This window comes from Delphinapterus leucas, chromosome 2 (genome assembly GCF_059928025.1).
Source record: "Delphinapterus leucas isolate spDelLeu-1000000601 "Yukka" chromosome 2, BTC_Dleu_Yukka2, whole genome shotgun sequence".
Taxonomy (NCBI): Eukaryota; Metazoa; Chordata; class Mammalia; order Artiodactyla; family Monodontidae; genus Delphinapterus; species Delphinapterus leucas.
Genome location: NC_143130.1, coordinates 69,382,501 through 69,399,172, shown reverse-complemented (window position 1 = coordinate 69,399,172; position 16,672 = coordinate 69,382,501). Strand labels below are relative to the sequence as shown.

The 16,672-nt window shown below is 41.6% G+C and overlaps 1 non-coding gene across 1 annotated transcript; it reads right to left on the bottom strand.

Annotated features, from left to right (window-relative positions):
* Window positions 1–1,020: 1,020 nt before the first annotated feature.
* On the bottom strand, window positions 1,021–1,125 carry LOC115802786 (U6 spliceosomal RNA). The gene has a single exon (XR_004023336.1). It is a non-coding gene; the product is annotated as a U6 spliceosomal RNA (small nuclear RNA).
* Window positions 1,126–16,672: the final 15,547 nt, after the last annotated feature.

The following is a 16,672-nucleotide window of genomic DNA, read 5'->3' as shown; positions in this document are numbered from 1 at the left end:
CATACTACAACATGGATGAATCTTGAAAATAGTATGCTAAGTGAAAGACACAAAGGCCACATACTTTATGATTTCATTTATATGAAATGTCCAGAATAGGCAAGTATATAGAAATAGAAAGTCAATTAGGGTCTAGGGAAAATGGGGACTGGGGAGTGATTGTTAATAGTAATTGCTACTACCAGGTTTCTTGGGGGGTGGGTGATTAAAATGTTCTAAAATTAGATAGTGGTGATGGTTGTGAACACACTAAAAATCATCAACTTGTACACTTTAAAAACTGTGGTAAAATATACATAACATAAAATTTATCATTTTAACAATTTTAAAATGTACAGTTCAGTGAAATTCAGTACATTTACATTGTTGTGCAACCATCACCACTATATATCTCCAGAACTCTTTTCATATTACAAACTAAAACTCCATAGCCTATTAAACAATAACTCCTCACGCCCTCCTCTCTCCAGCCCTTGGCAACCACCATTCTACTTTCTGTCTCTATGATTTTGACTTCTTTAGGTACCTCATGCAAGTGGACCGTACTGTATTTTTCTTTTTGCGAGCAGCTTATTTCACTGAGATAATGTCCTCAAGGTTCATCCAGGCTGGAGCATGTGTAAGAACTTCCTTTCTTTTAAAAGGAAGATAATATTCAGTATATATGTGAATATATACACTGGTTGTATATATTCAGGTTGCTTCAACCTTTTGGCTGTTGTGAATAATGCTGTTATGCACATAGGCGTTCAAAATATCTTTTTAAAACCCTGCTTTCAGTACTTCTGGGTTTATCCCTAGGATTGGAATTGCTGGGTCATAGAGAAACTCTGTTTTTTATTTTTTTGAGGAACCACCATACTGTTTTCCATAATTGCTGCACTATTTTATCTTCCCACCAGCAATGCACATGGGTTTCAGTTTCTCCATATTCTTGCCAACATTTGTTATTTTCTGTTTAAAGAAAAATTTTTTTTAATGATAGTCACCTTAATAGATGTGAAATGTATCTTACTGTGGGTTTTTTTTTTATGCTTCACAAATTTGCATGTCATCCTTGTGCAGAGGTCATCCTAAACTCTGTTATCATCTCAATTTTAGTATATGTGCTGCTGAAGCAAGCACTTGTGGTTTTGATTTGCATTTTCAATTGGCTGCTTTTAAGGCATTAGCTCTCTTTTTTATTAATTAATTTAAAAAATTTGGTTGTGCTGGGTCTTAGTTGCTGCAGGTGGGCTCCTTAGTTGTGGCTCGCCAGCTCCTTAGTTGTGGCACCTAGGCTCCTTAGTTGTGGCATGTGAACTCTCAGCTGTGGCATGCATGTGGGATCTAGTTCCCAGACCAGGGATTGAACCTGGGCCCCCTGCATTGGGAGCATGGAGTCTTGACCACTGTTTCACCAGGTAAGTCCCCAATTGTTCACTTTTAAAGAGTGAATTTTGTCATATAGTAATTACATCTCAATTTGAAAAGCTGTTCGTTGAGAGACCCTAGAAGCACTGAGCGTGCCTAATGTTCAGATCTTGGCTTCTAAATATCTTTCTTCACTAAAGCAGCCCCAATCTGGGGCAGAGAAAGTAGAAGGTAAGCCTGGGACATTTCATTGTGCCAAAAAGCAAGGAAGTGCTCAAATAATGATGGGACATGTCTAAAGGACAATGGCCAAATTTGGGACAATTTGAGCATCAGAAAGAACAATGACTGTAATTGTAATATAATGCATAAATAACAATCTATGAATTCATGGTAATAAAAAGGAGAGAGAGAGAGAGAGAAAAAAAAGTGATTCTTTATGGAAGAGGGCAAGGAATGATAGAATTTAAAAATCATCATTTTTTGCAACTCCTAATGAAATAATTGGTTCAAGCAAGGATTAGTAATATATGCTGCAGCCATTAAGTGAACAATTGTCAGGAAACCATACATCCACATGGTGTCATCCCCAGATTACATATTAATTGCAAATGGAAACACATACCTTTGCAATGGAGAAGTCTGGCGATCACAACTTTAAACAAGTGATCAAATTCAACATGACAAATTGTAGAAAAGCTTGATATTTGTGCCTCCTAATATGAGGCAATATTAAGTACACAACATCAACTATTAAGTATTCTTACTAAAATCGTTTGCCTGAACGTAATCAAGCTTCTCTAGACCTGATCTCCATTTTCTAGGAATTCAGGGGATAGTGGGACAAGTGAAAGGATGCCATGTAGGATATTTTACAAGGCAATTGACCTAAAATCTTCAAAAAGTCAATGCCATGAAGAAAAAGAAACAGCAGCAGCAATGGGACTGCTGTACAGTCTGTCATACAGAGTGAAGTAAGTCAGAAAGAGAAAAATACTGTATGCTAACGAATATGTATGGAATCTTAAAAAAAAGAAAATGGTACTGATGAACCTAGTTGCAGGGCAGGAATAAAGAGGTAGACATAGAGAACGGACTTGAGGACATGGGGTGGGAGGGCGAAGCTGGGGTGAAGTGAGAGTAGCATCAACATATATACACTACCGAATGTAAAATAGTTGGCTGGTGGGAAGCAGCCGCATAGCACAGGGAGATCGGCTTGGCTCGGTGCTTTGCGATGACCCAGAGGGGTGGGATAGGGAGGATGGGAGGGAGGCTCAGGAAGGAGGGGATACGGGGACACATGTATGCATATGGCTGATTCGCTTTGTTGTGCAATAGAAACTAACACAGTATTGTGAAGCAATTATACTCCAGTAAAGATCTATTTAAAAGAAAAAAGACATTTGAGAGACCGAATTAAACAATAACAACCGCAACAAAACACAACACCTGTTCAGTAAGGGCCTACTGCTGACTGCATATAGATTTTGTAAATTGATGCTAAAATGATGCAGGCACATTATTTATCATGCTTTAATGATAATCTAAAATACTCATTGTTAAAATTTTTTAATGAATGTAAATTTTTATTGTAAATCTCTTTCATATTCCCTCCCTTATGGGAAAAGAAATTATAATCACATAAAGAGCTGTGCCTGAAAGCAGATAATATAGCATGTGCTTCATGATATTTGTATGATTTATCACTAAATCACAGATTCAACCTGGAAGAAAATAGAAATGTACGGAACAATTTTTCATGTCATTAGGCAAGTAAAATCATTCCACTTGTTAATGCCATTAACTGCAGTATGGGCCACTTCATAACATAATATTTCTAGACAAAGTGAAGCTTTAAAATAGCACTGTCCTTGGGACTTCCCTGGTAGTCCAGTGGTTAAGACTCCACTCTTCCAATGCAGAGTGTGTGGGTTCTATCCCTTGTTGGGGAACTAATATCCCTCATGCTGCGCCATGGCCAAAAAAAAATAAGTGTATATGAAAAAAAAATAGCACCGTCCAACAGAAATGTAATGCGATCCACAAAGTGAACCCATATATAATTTTACATTTTTTAATAGTAATGTTTAAAAAGTAAAAAGAAATAGGTAAAATGAATTTTAATGATATATTTTATTTAATCCAATATATCCAAAACATTATCATTTCAATAAGTAATCAATATAAAAATTATTTAAGAGATACTTCACATTCTTTGATATAAGTGTCTCTGAAATGTGGCATATAATTTACACTTTCAGCACATTTCAGTTTGGACTGGGCACATTTCATATACTCAATAGTGGCTTCTCTGTTGGACTAGACAGTGCAGGTCTAGAATATAAATACTGAAATACTGAGTCTAAATAGGATTGGTTTTAAGTGCTACAGATGAGCAATATCAAATACAGAATTTTCAAAAGGGAACTTTCCTAACATGTACTTTTGATTTGTTTTGGTACTAAAATGTTTTGTCAGGGGTGAAAAAATAAGCTGACAAATTCTGTTTACCTACCAAGTGATTAATATTTTTGCACTTAAGATAAAAGAGTGGAGATGACAGTGGTGATGGAGGGGAAGAACCTCCAATTTTACACATCTGCATTCACTATCACTAAACACGGAACTAGCTTATACAGTCTGCCATGAGTGTCTGAATGCAAGGGACGTAAATGTTCCAAATCCTACCAATTCTCCCTTCAAATCAGCTAACCTTTTAGGTTCACCACCCAGACCTTAACCCAAGTTCTTTTCCATTGGCACCTGGGCAGGTAGAGAAGGCTTCTCTGTTTTCTCTGCTCCGGAAATTGCCCCAGCCCTGCCTCACAGGTACCACCAGGTCTGTTCTCCTTTTCCACATCCTGCCTCACAGACCCTCCTGTAGGTGCAGCTCCAGCCACCTCACTGTGACCCAGCCATCCTGGGTGGACAGATTCTACTATCTGGCCTAACCCTGTCTTTCTACCTCGAATGCTATCTTCCCTCAGTAACCCAAGCTCACCCCTGATGTTGCCCTTTCTATCACATCATTTCCCTCAGCTAAGACATTCTTCCCTCTGTCTGGCTAGTTAAGTTCTATTTGCCTTCCCCTGCTTGGTGTAAATTTCATTTCTTTCAAGGAAGTTTTGTTGTTCAGACTGTTGGCAGTCTGCTTTCCCCTCCTTCTCCACGTTGGGTCACCTGTCCTCCGTGCCATTCACTGTCTCGTGATTGTCCCCATGTGTATGTTACCTTGCTCGGGAGCCTGCAGGGCCAGGTCACTGAGTCCTGCATATTGCGACCTCTTTGTTCTCCCCTCGGCATCCTGCGCAGGGCAGAGCCCACAAGAGGCTCGCAGTTACTCACAGGACTTCCTTCCCGAGGCCTCTCCACAGTGCCGAGATGTCTAGAAAGTCAAAAAACACGCTTAATGCTCGTACTTGAAAAAAGTGTCAGGGCCATGGGAAGCATTTGCTTTTTGTGGTAGATTGATTGCAAAAATATCCTCAGTTCTTCAACCTGTCCTGTATCCATGCCTGTTGTTATGTGACTTTGTGGCTCCTCCTACCAGGAGGTGGACCCCGCTTCCCCAGCCTTGAATCTGGGTGGGCTATGTGACTTGCTTTGGCCATGAGAATGAGGCAGAAGAGACAAAGCACCAGTTATGACCCTAGGCCTCCAGGTAAACACGGTCAGAAGTCTGGGCTCCCACATGCTGGTCTCACTGCCAATAACCAATGAGGATACTAGGGCAAGACACTTCACCTCCTGGGTCTCCATTTCCTCACCCATGAAATAAAGAGATCCAACCAGGATAATCCTAAAGAGACTTCTAGGTCTTTATCATTTCGTGTTCATGAAAACTATGAATATATGTATATTATATATAGATGCTCTCACCCAACTAGACTACTGAATTAAAATTTTGCCAGCCACTGTGGAAAATGGAAGTATTCTACACATGCAACAGATAATCAAGACATTGTGTCCACACAGTCTTAGCAATCATTAATAAAATCTTGAACCATCTTTGGAAATAGTCACTAAAAAAAGCAACTAGTATTTGCCAGGTGCTTTCGTGTACCCTCGTCTCATTGAATTCTCACAACTCTGTAAGATTAAGATGGATAATCTCTCTTTACATTGGGGGAAACAATCCCCAAATTAATTAAGTTACCTTCAGGTACTTGGGTGTGAAGACAACCTACTAAAACACTTGTAAAGGTGGTAAATTTTAAATACCTTAATCCTCTTCCTTCAGAGTTTATGCCAAGGGGAAGGTCCACAGTCAGGGATTTCCTTATAACTTCTGTTTCTTTGGGAAGTTCTCCCAGCTAGAGCCTGTCATAGCCAGATGGCCAGGGACCCACAATTCACAGAATAACATTCGCATTTAAATTGTAAATGTCATATACCAATAAGTTCATATCTCTCTTTACAAAGTACACTTACAGCTTTAAACTGTGGCCCTTTAATGAACATCAGTACTGATAGTGCACTGTAATTCATATTCTCATAAGTAGCTAGTAAATAAAACGTAAAGAATTGCATGTTTCGCCTTTTTATAAAGGTCACATTTGTTACATATAAACACTTAAAATATGCTATAATTTTTGTAACCCTAATTTGAAATTTCTTTATGTTGATATAGACTTGATAAAAGGAAGAAATGTGCTGTCTACTAAGAGAAACAGTTTCCACCTTCATCTGAGCCCTTTAGGGTATGGAGAACACTGCTCTTATAGGATGGCTGGTTTCATATTAGCTCTTTCTAGAGAAGAACAGAATACACCTAGTTTTTTTCCAGTGCCTAAGTAGGCAATTGCTCTAGAAGGATGGTGGTCTACACATACTCCAATCCAATTCTCCCCCCACTGCCCAAATCACACAGTGAACCTATTGACTCACCAATTCAAAGAAGCATTTAACAAAAACAAAACCAAAACTTCAGATGTAGATGTCTGCTTCTAGCTATGGCAGAGGAGCTGGTATCAGAGTTATTCTCCTACTGAAAACCACTATGAAAACTAGATTTGCTTAAAAGCTGGGTTTTTTTTTAATTGAAATATAGTTGATTTACAATACTGTGTTAGTTTCAGGTGTACAGCAAAGTGATTCAGTTTTATATGTATTTTTTCAGATTATTTCCATTATAGGTTATTACAAGATATTGAATATAGTTCCCTGTGCTATATAGTATATCCTTGTTGCTCATGTATTTTATGTATACGTAGTTTGTATCTGTTAATCCCATACTCCTAATTTATCCTTCCCCTGCTTTCCCCTTTGGTAACCATAAGTTTGTTTTCTATGTCTGTGAGTCTGTTCCTTTTCTTTTCTTTTTTTGGCCATGCTGTGCAGCTTGTGGGATCTTAGTTCCCCAGCCAGGGATTTAACCTGGGCCCTCAGCAGTGAAAGCGTGGAGTCCTAACCACTGGACCGCCAGGGAATTCCCATGTTTCTGTTTTGTATATAGGTTTATTTGTATTATTGTTTTAGATTCCACATATAAGTGATATAGTATTTGTCTTTCTCTGTCTGACTTACTTCACTTAGTACGATATTCTCTAGGTCCATCCTTGTTGCTGCAAGTGGGAGTATTTCATTCTTTTTTATGGCTGAGTAATGTTCCATTGTATATATATACCACATCTTAAGCCAATTGTCTGTTGATTGGCACTGGGTTGTTTCCATGTCTTGGCTATTGTAAACAGTGCTACTATGAACATTGGGGTGTACCTATCTTTTTGAAGTAGAGTTTTCATCTTTTCTGTATATATGCCCAGGAGTGGGATTGCTGGATCAGATGGTAACTCTATTTTTAGTTTTTAAAGAACCTCCATATTGTTTTCCATAGTGGCTGCACCAATTTACATTCCCACCAACGGTGTAAGAGGGTTCCCTTTTCCCCACACCCTCTCCAGCATTTATTATTTGTAGATTTTTGATGATGGCCATTCTGACTGGTGCGGGGTGATATACCTCATTGTGGTTTTGATTTGCATTTCTCTCATAATTAGCAATATTGAGTGTTTTTTCTTGTGACTGTTGGCCATCTGTATGTCTTCTTTGGAGAAATGTCTGTTTAGGTCTTCTACCCATTTTTTTTATTGGGTTGTTTTGTTTTTTTGATATTGAGTTGCATGAACTGTTTGTATATTTTGTATATTAACTCCTTGTTGGTTACATTGTGTGCAAATATTTTCTCCCACTCCGTAGGCTGTCTTTTCATTTTGTTGATGGTTTCATTTGCTGGGCAAAAGCTTTCAAGTTTGATTAGGTCCCATTTGTTTATTTTTGCTTTTTATTTATTTTGCCTCAGAAGACTGATCTAAGAAAATATTGCTACAATTAATGTCTAAGAATGTTTTGCCTATATTCTCTTCTAGGGGTTTTATGGTGTCATGTCTTATATTTAGGTCTTTCAACCGTTTTGAGTTCATTTTTGTATATGGTGTGAGGGAGTGTTCTAATTTCATTGATTTACATGTAGCTGTCCAGCTTTCCCAACACTGCTTGTTAAAGAGACTGTCTTTTCTCCATTGTATATTCTTGCCTACTTTGTTGTAGATTAATTGACCATAGTGTGTGGGCTTATTTCTGGGCTCTCTGTTCTGTTCCATTGATCTATATGTCTGTTTTTGTGCCAGTACCATGCTGTTTTGATAACTGCAGCTTTGTAGTATTGTCAGAAGTCTGAAAGGGTTACGCCCCCAGTTTTTTTCCTCAGGATTGCTTTGGCAATTCTGGGTCTTTTGTGCTTCCATATAAATGTTAGAATTATTTGTTCTAGTACTGTGAAAAATGTCATGGGTATTTTGATGGGGATCACATTAAATCTGTAGATTGCCTTGGGTAGTATGGCCATTTTTTTTTTTTTTTTTTTTTTGCAGTACGCATGCCTCTCACTGTTGTGGCCTCTCCCGTTGCGGAGCACAGGCTCCCGACGCGCAGGCTCAGCGGCCATGGCTCACGGGCCCAGCTGCTCCACAGCATGTGGGGTCTTCCCAGACCGGGGCACGAACCCGTGTCCCCTGCATCGGCAGGCAGACTCTCAACCACTGCACCGCCAGGGAAGCCCTGTATGGCCATTTTTAACAATATTAATTCTTCCAATCCAAGAGCATGGGATACCTTTCCATTTCTTTGAATCACCTTCAGTTTCCTTTAATAATGTTTTATAGTTTTCAGTGTAAAGGTCTTTCACCTCCTTGGTTAAATTCCTAGGTATTTTTTTAATGCGATTTTAAATGGGATTTTTAAAAACTTTCTTTCTGATATTTCATTGTAAGTATAAAGAAATGCAACAGATATCTGTATATTAATCTTATATCCTGCTACCTTGAGGGATTCATTTATTAGTTCTAATAATTTTTGTGTGGAGTGTTTAGGATTCTGTATATCAAGTATCATGTCATCTGCAAATAGTGACAGTTTACCTCTTTCCTTCCAATTTGAATACCTTTTATTCCTTTTTCTTGTCTGATTGTAAACCGATTTTTTTTTGTTTTTTATCTTTTGAAGGCATTCGAGAGTAAGCAAGATAGCTAGTACTTGAAGGACTATTGTCCTCAAGCAGAGAGAAGTGCATCGATTGTGTTCTACATTCTTAGTGACTTCTTCCTCTCAGAGTGGTTGCCAATTTACAGTTCTGGCCACACAGACTGAATATAAAGCAGAAGCATAGAACCTGCAGCAAGTTTACTGGGCTAAGGGAGACAAAAATTGGAGTTCAGGGCTACCTAGGTAGGTGGGATTTGAGGGGAAAAGATCCCAGAAGAGAGAGAAATACAAAGAAGTGAGCCTGAAATTCTATTTATAATCCCATCTCAACATTTGTTGACACTTAAACTGAGCTCATGAGATTCCAAGAAAATGAACATAAAGTTACCAAGGGGCTAAAGAGCTAAGCAGAGATTTTGGCAGTCTCACATTTATGAGGAGACACATGTAGGAGTTTAAAGTTCACCAACTGAGACCCATGAACAGGTACTGCTCTAGAGGTAAATGCACACTGGACATAGACCAGCTTTAACTTGACCAAGGTGATCTGCCTTAATCTGTCTGTCTGCCAGTCTGAGGAGGGCATCCATGCAGGAAGTTGGCCTAAGGCCCAGTGTAGGAGCCAGAACAACATGGGGAGGGTATTTCATTGCAGAGCTGCCAGCACAGGGTGACAAGGGTGTCCATGGGGCAGGGGAGGGGCAGGCTGGCGTAGGAAATGCATTCACAAGTGGGGGTGGCCCATCCTGGGGACTCAGAGCCCAAGAAGGGTGAGGAGGATATCCCAATGGAGAGGGGAAGGGGCTGTCTTGAGTGTAAGGTCCTGAGCAGGGTGGGGAAGGAAATCACATGGGGTTGTTGGGGAGGCCCAGAGTTGGGTTTCAGAGCCTGAGCAGTGGAAAGGTGGGCATCCATGTAGAAGGCCAGCCTGGCATAGGGTGTTGGAGCCCAAGCAGGGAGAGGAGGGTGTTCATGCAGTGGGCTTGTCCTATGTGAGAAGTCAAAACCTGAGTGGGAATTTTGCAGGAGAGAGGGGCTGGTGGCGGTGATGCAAAATTGGTTATATAACTAAGGATGAATGGAGCCACGTTTCTCACTCTTAGAGAAAGGCGTTACAAACATGACTTGAATAAACCCTGTGATGTTGGATTGGAATTCAAGGTATTGGTGTGAGCTTATAGTTTTCAATAGAGATAGAAATAAATGTGTGTGTGTGTGTGTGTGTGTGTGTATACGTATGTATTCTCTTGCTCTGTCTACTGAAAGGACCTGGGAGAAGGAACATCCCAACATGAATAAGCACAAGTAAGCCTGGGATATGTTCTGATGGAAAGCCAGGAGGTACTCAAAAATGATAGGACTATGTCAAAAAGACACTGATAGTAATTTGAAGGGATTCCCATTAGTCAAGTCAGGGACAATTTGAGAATCAAAAACATAATAATAGTAATGGATTATAACCATTTAATTAATCAGGAAGTTCATACTGATATAAATAGGTAAACAAATTGGCGGAAAGTTTGATATGGAGCAGGATATTACATAGTTTAAAATTACTTCCCCCTAAATATTTATTAATTACAAAGGGCAATAGAGCAACTTTACATACTGTATGATTCCATTTATACGGCATTATGAAAAGGCAAAACTACAGAGATGGAGAACAGATCAGTGGTTGCCAGGTATTAGGGGCAGAGGGAGGGCTTCACTACAGTGTTTCTGGAGTAATATTTTATGGCGTGATGAAACTGTTTGCATCTCGTCTATGGTAATGGTTACATGATTCTATGTATTTGTCCAAGCTTATAGAACTGTGCATCAAATAGTGGAAAAGCCTGAGAGACAACACCTTAATCAAACAATCAAAGTGAACATCATCAGTAATGGGACAAACTGAAGCCCTGTGATCCCTGAGGGGATGCGACGAGAAGAATGCAGCATCACTTTTGTGATATTCCCGCCAAAGATGCATAACCTGAGAACTCGTTTGGAGGTTCTAGCAGGGAACACAGCTATACCCTTGGTGGAAGATCAGTCCTCCTCTTTCAGGGAAGTTCGTCCTCTTTGACCCAGTCAGTGTGCAGCTTTGGGAGGAAGCATGTGGAACCATGATCAAGGACGGGGACACCCACCTAGCCAGCCAGATCAGATCAACCCTGGCAATCAATAGGGTGACAGATGTCACAAGCAGATCGCTCTCATATCCTAAAGATGCATAAACTGCATCTAATCATGAAGGAGCATCATACAAACCCCAATTGACCCACATTCAGCAGAATACCTGCCCTGTGATCTTTAAAAGTGTTAAAGCCAGGAAAGTCATGGAAACATGAGAAAGTCTTCTATAATTTTCAGCCGCAAATCATGTACATATTTTGTTAGATTCATGTCTAGGTATTTCATTTGCTTTTGAGTGGTTATAAATGGTCTTGTGTTTTTAATTTTTTTTCACATCTTTGTTGTTAGTATATTGAAGTATGTTTGATTTTTGTGTGTTGATTTTGTAGCCTGAAACCCTGCTGAAGTGTTGTTTCTCAGACTTTCCTTGAACATACTTTAGAATTCCATCTGACCTCTCTACACTGATTTTTTTAAAAATTGAAATATAGTTGGGATCCCACAAGTGCCCTGAGCCCTGCGCTTCAGGCAGTCAGAAATCTGCGCTGGGCTGAGAACCTTGGAGTCTTGGCGTTTGGCTTGCTGTGCATTCGGCCACTGAACCTCGTTCGTTAGCACTTCTAACAAAGCCAGGACCTGGGGAAATGCTGGGGAAGCCTTCCGGTCGCAGGAAGGTATAAGTCCAGTGTTTTGAAGCAAAGACTCTGGAAGAGTTGCACAAGTCTTTCCTGCTTCATTTTCCAGCACCTCATACACGGCGTCGGCCTCGCAGAAGAATATGAAAGATATTGTAACTGTGATTCAGTGAGGAGAGGCATCTGAAGGCTGGTCCTGGGGAAAATTTTCCGGAGGTGGATCAAAAAAGATCTTGCTACTGAACTGCCCTGGAGCCCGAGGGGAGAGCGGCCTCACTGGAGCTGCTGGCTCTGGAGGAGCCCCACCAGAAAGCCGCGACAGTCCTTGGGACCGTCGGCGAGTTGTTTCAACAAGTAACTTAAAGACAAAATGTAAAAACAAGGAGGTTTGTGCCTGAGATCATGTTGATGTGAAACCAGGGATGGCCACCTTGTGCCAGGAGTTGCCAGTCTGCCACCTGCTAAAGAAGAGGATGTGTCACCAATACCCGCCGTTGGAATTTCTCCCCGGGCAGAGGGTGTGTACAACTTGGAGGAGCTTCAAGATGGCGGAAGAGGGCTTCCCTGGTGGCGCAGTGGTTGAGAGTCCGCCTGCCGATGCAGGCGACACGGGTTCGTGCCCCGATCCGGGAAGATCCCACATGCCGCGGAGCGGCTGGGCCCGTGAGCCATGGCCGCTGAGCCTGCGCATCCGGAGCCTGTGCTCCGCAACGGGAGAGGCCACAACAGTGAGAGGCCCGCGTACCGCAAAAAAAAAAAAGATGGCGGAAGAGTAAGACGCGAAGATCACCTTTCTCCCCACAACTACATCAGAAATACATCTACATGTGGAACAACTTCTACAGAACACCCACTGAACACTGGCAGAAGACCTCAGACCTCCCAAAAGGCAAGAAACTCCCCAGGTACCTGGGTAGGGCAAAAGAAAAAAGAATAAACAGAGACAAAAGAATAGGAACGAGACCTGGACCAGTGGGAGGGAGCTGTGAAGGAGGAAAGGTTTCTACACACTAGAAGCCCCTTCGCGGGTGGAGAGGGCGGGTGGCGGAGGGGGGGAGCTTCGGAACCGCGGAGGAGAGCACAGGAACAGGGGTGCAGAGGGCAAAGCGGAGAGATTCCCGCACAGAGGACTGGCGCCGACCAGCACTCACCAGCTAGAGGCTTGTCTGCTCAGCCGCCGGGGCGGGCGGGGGCTGGGAGCTGAGGCTCGGGCTTCACAGGTCGGATCCCAGGGAGAAGGCTGGGGTTGGCGGCGTGAACACAGCCTGCAGGGCGTTAGTGCACCGCGGCTAGCGGGGAGGGAGTCCGGGAAAAAGTCTGGACCTGCCGAAGAGGCGAGAGACTGTTTCTTGCCTCTTTGCTTCCTGGTGTGTGAGGAGAGGGGATTAAGAGCGCCGCTTAAAGGAGCTCCAGAGACGGGCGCGAGCCGTGCCTAAGAGCGCGGACCCCAGAGACGGACATGAGACGCTAAGGCTGCTGCCGCCGCCACCAAGAAGCCTGTGTGCGAGCACAGGTCACAGTCCACACCTCCCTTCCGGGAGCCTCTACAGCCCGTCACTGCAAGGGTCTCGTGATACAGGGACAACTTCCCCGGGAAAACGCACGGTGCACCTCAGGCTGTGCAACGTCACGCAGGCCTCTGCCGCCGCAGGCCCGCCCCGCACTCCGTACCCCTCCCTCCCCCAGCCTGAGCGAGCCAGAGCCCCCGAATCAGCGGCTCCTTTAACCCCATCCTGTCTGAGAGAAGAACAGACGCCCTCCGGCAACCTACACGCAGAGGCGGGGCCCATCCAAAGCTGAATCCCAGGAGCTGTTGGAACAAAGAAGAGAAAAGGAAATCTCTCCCAGCAGCCTCAGAAGCAGCGGATTAAATCTCCACAGTCAACTGATGTACCCTGCATCTGTGGAATACCTGAATAGACAATGAATCATCCCAAATTGAGGAGGTGGACTTTGGGAGAAACGATATATATATTTTTTTCCCCATTTTCTCTTTTTGTGAGTGTGTATGTGTATGCTTCTGTGTGTGATTTTGTCTATATAGCTTTGCTTTTACCATTTGTCCTAGGGTTCTGGTTTTTTTTTTGTTATTACTTAAAAATTTTTTTCATAATAATTATTTTAATAACTTTTATTTTATTTTATTCTTTCTTTCTTTCTTTTTTTTCTCCCTTTTATTCTGAGCTGTGTGGAGGACAGGCTCTTGGTGCTCCAGCCAGGTGTCAGGGCTGTGCCACTGAGGTGGGAAAACAAAGTTCGGGACACTGGTCCAAAAGAGACCTCCCAGCTCCACGTAATATCAAACGGTGAAAATCTCCCAGAGATCTCCATCTCAACGCCAAGACCCAGCTCCACTCAACGACCAGCAAGCTACAGTGCAGGACACCCTATGCCAAACAACTAGCAAGACAGGAACACAATCCCATCCATTAGCACAGAGGCTGCCTAAAGTCATAATAAGGCCACAGACACCCCAAAACACACTACCAGACGTGGACCTGCCCACCAGAAAGACAAGATCCAGCCTCATCCACCAGAACACAGGCACTAGTCCCCTCCACCAGGAAGCCTACACAACCCGCTGAACCAAACTTAGCCACTGGGGACAGACAACAAAAACAACAGAAACTACGAACCTGCAGCCTGTGAAAAGGAGACCCCAAACACAGTAAGTTAAGCAAAATGAGAAGACAGAGAAACACACAGCAGATGAAGGAGCAAGGTAAAAACCCACCAGACCTAAAAAATGAAGAGGAAATAGGCAGTCTACCTAAAAAAAATTCAGAGTAATGATAGTAAAGATGATCCGAAATCTTCAAAATAGAATGGAGAAAATACAACGTTTAACAAGGACCTAGAAGAGCTAAAGAGCAAACAAACAATGATGAACAATGCAATAAATGAAATTTAAAATTCTATAGAAGGAATCAATAGCAGAATACCTGAGGCAGAAGAACAGATAAGTGATCTGGAAGATAAAATAGTGGAAATAACTACTGCAGAACAGAATAAAAAAGAATGAAGAGAATTGAGGACAGTCTCAGACACCTCTGGGACAACATTAAAAGCACCAACATTCAAATTATAGGGGTCCCAGAAGAAGAGAAAAAGAAAGGGTCTGGGGCTTCCCTGGTGGCCCAGTGGTTGAGAATCTGCCTGCCAATGCAGGGGACACGGGTTCGAGCCCTGGTCTGGGAAGATCCCACATGCCACGGAGCAACTGGGCCCGTGAGCCACAATTACTGAGCCTGTGCGTCTGGAGCCTGTGCTCCATAACAAGAGAGGCCGCGACGGTGAGAGGCCCATGCACCGCGATGAGGAGTGGCCCCTGCTTGCCGCAACTGGAGAAAGCCCTCGCACAGAAACGAAGACCCAACACAGCCATAAATAAATAAATTAATTAAAAAAAAAAAAGAAAGGGTCTGAGAAAATATTTGAAGAGATTATAGTTGAAAATTTCCCTAATATGGGAAAGGAAATAGTTAATCAAGTCCAGGAAGCACAGAGAGTCCCATACAGGATAAATCCAAGGAGAAACATGCCAAAACACATATTAATCAAACTATCAAAAATTAAATACAAAGAACAAATATTAAAAGCAGCAAGGGAAAAACAACAAGTAACACATAAGGGAATCCTCATAAGGTTAACAGCTGATCTTTCAGCAGAAACTCTGCAAGCCAGAAGGGAGTGGCAGGGCATATTTAAAGTGATGAAAGAGAAAAACCTACAACCAAGATTACTCTAGCCAGCAAGGATCTCATTCAGATTTGACGGAGAAATTAAAAACTTTACAGACAAGGAAAAGCTAAGGGAATTCAGCAGCACCAAACCAGCTTTGCCACAAATGCTAAAGGAACTTCTCTAGGCAGGAAACACAAGAGAAGGAAAAGACCTACAATAATAAACCCCAAACAATTAAGAAAATGGTAATAGGAACATACATATCGATAATTACCTTAAATGTAAATGGATTAAATGCTCCAACAAAAAGACATAGACTGGCTGAATGGATACAAAAACAAGACCTGTATATATGCTGTCTACAAGAGACCCACTTCAGACCTAGGGACACATACAGACTGAAAGTGAGGGGATTGAAAAAGATATTCCATGCAAATGGAAATCAAAAGAAAGCTGGAGTAGCAATTCTCATATCAGACAAAATATACTTTAAAACAAAGACTATTACAAGAGACAAAGAAGGACACTACATAATGATCAAGGGATCAATCCAAGAAGAAGATATAACAATTGTAAATATTTATGCACCCAACATAGGAGCACCTCAATACATAAGGCAAATACTAACAGCCATAAAAGGGGAAATTGACAGGAACACAATCATAGTAGGGGACTTTAACACCCAACTTTCACCAATGGACAGATCATCCAAAATGAAAATAAATAAGGAAACACCAGCTTTAAATGATGCATTAAACAGGATAGACTTAATGGATTTTTATAGGACATTCCATCCCAAAACAAAAGAATACACATTCTTCTCAAGTGCTCATGGAACATTCTCCAGGATAGATCATATCTTGGGTCACAAATCAAGCCTTGGTAAATTTAAGAAAATTGAAATCATATCAAGTATCTTTTCCGACCACAATGCTATGAGACTAGTTATCAATTACAGGAAAAAACTCTGTAAAAAATACAAACACATGGAGGCTAAACAGCACACTACTTAATAACCAAGAGATCACTGAAGAAATCAAAGAGGAAGTCAAAAAATACCTAGAACCAAATGACAGTGGAAACACAATGACCCAAAACCTATGGGATGGAGCAAAATCAGTTCTAAGAGGGAAGTTTATAGCTATACAAGTGTACCTTAAGAAACAAGAAACATCTCAAAATAAACAACCTAACTTTACACCTAAAGCAATTAGAGAAAGAAGAACAAAAAACCCCCAAAGTTAGCAGAAGGAAAGAAATCATAAAGATCAGATCATAAATAAATGAAAAAGAAATGAAGGAAACGATAGCAAAGATCAATAAAACTAAAAGCTGATTCTTTGAGAAGATAAACAAAATTGATAAACCATTTGCCAGACTTATAAAGAAAATAATGG